This window comes from Cervus canadensis, chromosome 21 (genome assembly GCF_019320065.1).
Source record: "Cervus canadensis isolate Bull #8, Minnesota chromosome 21, ASM1932006v1, whole genome shotgun sequence".
NCBI classification, from domain to species: domain Eukaryota; kingdom Metazoa; phylum Chordata; class Mammalia; order Artiodactyla; family Cervidae; genus Cervus; species Cervus canadensis.
In genome coordinates, this window is record NC_057406.1 from 59,276,683 (window position 1) to 59,280,150 (window position 3,468).

Sequence of the window (3,468 nt, forward strand, 5' to 3'; positions counted from 1 at the left end):
ATAGCATGAAGCCCAGGCCATCTCTGATGTGCCCACAGATGTGTTCATTCTAGCCAGCACACCTGTGTACAGGTAGATGTCCTTCAAGCACACCTGAGCTACACAGATCCAGCTGGTCTTGCTGCTACCTGGGGAGTAAGAGATGCCTAAATGCCCAAGACATCTGCTGTACCAGACAGGCCCCCAACGCTACAGCCTTGAAGTCCTGGCTCTGTGGGACACCCTTCCAGAGTATTGGCCAGCACATGAAAGGGGCCTTTAGCATCTGGACTCCACCCTGCTTGGAAGAACCCTGAGGCTGGCATGTCCTCGCACACAGCAGGGAGCCCTTCTAGATGGGGTGCCCCCCAGGTGGTCTTTCCTGAAGGCACTGAGCATGCGCGTGTCATAAACACAGCCTGCTCGTCCTGGGCTGGAGCGGCGCTGACATGCGGTCCACCTGCAGTGCCGTTTAACGCCCTCTGCAGCCAAAGGACCTCCATCTACCATGTCTACCACTAGATAGGAGGACACCCAGGGCTCCCTCATAATCCAGATCTGAGCTCAGCTCAGCAACCCTAGAGTTGAGTTCTGAGCACCTGCACAAGATTCCTTCTCTCCATTTCCTCATCCACCTCCTCCACGCTTGCCTCAGTACTTTGCACACAAAGGGCACTCAGTAATTGCTTTAGAACATTAGAGTTAAGGGACTTTCCTGATGGTTCAGCCGTTAAGAACCTGCCCGGCCATGCAGGAGATGGTCACACTCCATGCCACATGCCAGAAGCCCGCTTATGGCATGGGCCACAAGGAAAGATCCCACGTGAGGCAGCAAAGATTCTGCATGCTGCAACTAAGACCCTACAGAAGTGAAATAGTAAATAAATGTTAAAAAAAAAAAAAAAAAGAGAGAGAGAGAACACGGAGTTATGGGCCCAGAAGTTGCCACTAGAGGGCGATGTGTGCCTCTTCCCAGCCTCCACACTGGAGCAGGAAGGTAAGATGAAGGCAAGGAGGGCGGCCAGAAGTGGACAGTGGCCTCTTCCTCCTTGGGAGCTCCAGGTGCCCACGACAAGATAGGGAAGCAAGCAGGGCCCGTCAATTCCAGGCAGGCAGCATGAGGGGAACCCAGGGAAAGAGAAAGCCAAGAGAATGACCCACAAGGGATCTTGGAGACTCTCAGATCTATCCTTTCCCTGTAGAGATGATGAGACTGGGCTCAGAGAGGGGCAGATGTCAGCCTTAGGTCACACAGCAGGGTGGAGGTTTAAACCCTGCCCTCCAGCCTCCCAGAACCCTTCATCCCACTTAACCCCCAGATACAGAGAAGGAAGCTTAACTCAACGGATTCCTCACCTTCCTCTATTTGGTACAGATCAGAAATGGGTTCCTGAGACAGCCCCAGGCCCCAGCCCTCTGCTCCTCCTGTATCTCTTTCCCAAACACCTCCATCTCCAACCCTAACTACCCAAGGACTCACAGTCCTGAAGCTCTCTCTCTGACCCACCTCCTCAGCCCTCCATCTCCCTTGTTCTGCTCATCTGGCCATTATTCTGTCCCCCAAGTACCACTGCCAAGCCTTCAGGCTCAGCTGCTGTCCTCTTAGAATGAAAATCAGATAACATCCTGTCCTTGCTTGAACCCCCGCCCAACAAAGTCTTCCTGATGCACTTATGATACAACCTCACCTGCTCACCCTGCAAGTCTCAGCCCTGCTGTCCCTGCCCCTGCCTTCCCGCCAGCCCCTGGAGGGCTCTAAGCTCAAACCTGCCGGACCCTCATCATGCTCCCTCTGAGCTCCTACTACAGTCTTCCCAGACCAGTCTCACCTCATCTAAAGCCGACAAGTGCCTGCTAAGTCCTGGCACCCACCTGTCTCCCCAGAGCACTCACTCTCATCTGTAATTGGCTGGACACTGAGGAAGGATTTGCTTGGGATCTGTCCTCCTGGCTGGACTGTGGCTCGTCAAGATCACAGGTCAAGTCCCTGGAGTCCCATGGGTTCTCTGGCAAGTGGAGCCATGTGTGGTTCATGGTAGGTGCTCAGATTGTAGTTGTTGAGAGAACTGATGGATGGAGGTGACAGCTTATGGTGAGCAGTCTCGGATTCGTGATCTCCGGAGGAGAGGATTTCGCTTCAGGACCAAAGACATGGCTCCAGTCACTCAGAGCTTTGCAAGTTTCATTACAGTGAAAAAGAGATAGAGAAAGCTTCTGACATAGACATCAGAAGGAGGCAGGGAGCGCCCCACTCACTAGTTGGGATGGGGCTTTATATACTTTATCAATTGGTTACTAACAATAGATTAAAAGAATGTTTCAAGGTTTTAAAAGTCTTACTAGACCCACTCCCATAACATACACTTTAGGATAACAGGATTAGCCGAAGGTTCTTGTTAAAAAAGAGAAACATGTTCTCGAGCAAGATACATTGCTGTTATATAATCATTAGTACAGAGCTTAAGAAAGAACATACCCTTCAGCAAGATGAGTTGTTTTGTTGTGTAATCATTAGCTCTGGGCTTAAAGAAAGTTAGTATTAGGCAAAATAGATTGTTGCCATAACAACTCAGAGCTTAAGAAAAAAAAAGTCTTAGGTAACTAAAATGAAGGAATGTAGAAAGAAACATTTGTCCCTTTCTCCTCCTTGAGGGCCCCGGACTCCTTATCAGCCTACCTAAGAACAGCTCTGTCAGAGGGATGGATGGATGAAGGATGTGGTGGTTGTTCAGTCACTAAGTCATATCCAACTCTTTGCAACTCCATGGACTGCAACACACCAAGCTTCCCTGTCCTTCACTGTCTCCTGGAGTTTGCTCAAATTCACGTCCATTGAGTCGGCGATGCTATCCAACCTTCTCATCCTCTGCCGCCCACTTCTCCTCCTGCCCTCAATCTTTCCTAGCATCATCAGAGTCCTTACCAATGAGTTAGCTCTTGGCATCAGGTGGCCAAAGTATTGGAGCTTCAGCAACAGTCCTTCCAATGAATATTGAGGGTTGATTTCCTTTAGGATGACTGGTTTTGATCTCTTTGTGGTCCAAGGAACTCTCAAGAGTCTTCTTCTGAACCACAGTCTCAAAGCATTAATTCTTTGGCACTAAGCCTTCTTTATGGTCCAACTCTCACATCCGTACATGACCACTGGTAAAACCAGTTTTGACCATATGAACCTTTGTTGGCAAAGTGGTCTTTGCTTTTTAATACACTGTCTAGGTTTGTCATATCTTTTCTTCCAAGGATCAAGTGTCTTAATTTCATGGCTGCAGTTACTATCCATTGTGATTTTGGAGCCCAAGAAAATAAAATCTGTCACTGCTTCCACTTTTTCCCCTTCTATTTACCATGAAGTGATGGGACTGGATACCATGACCTTAAATTTTTTGAACATTGAATTTAAAGTTAGCTTTTTCACTGGAGGATGGAGGGATAGATGGATGGACTGAGACAAGGATGAAAGATGAAATGAAGGAAGGTCTTGGCACTGGG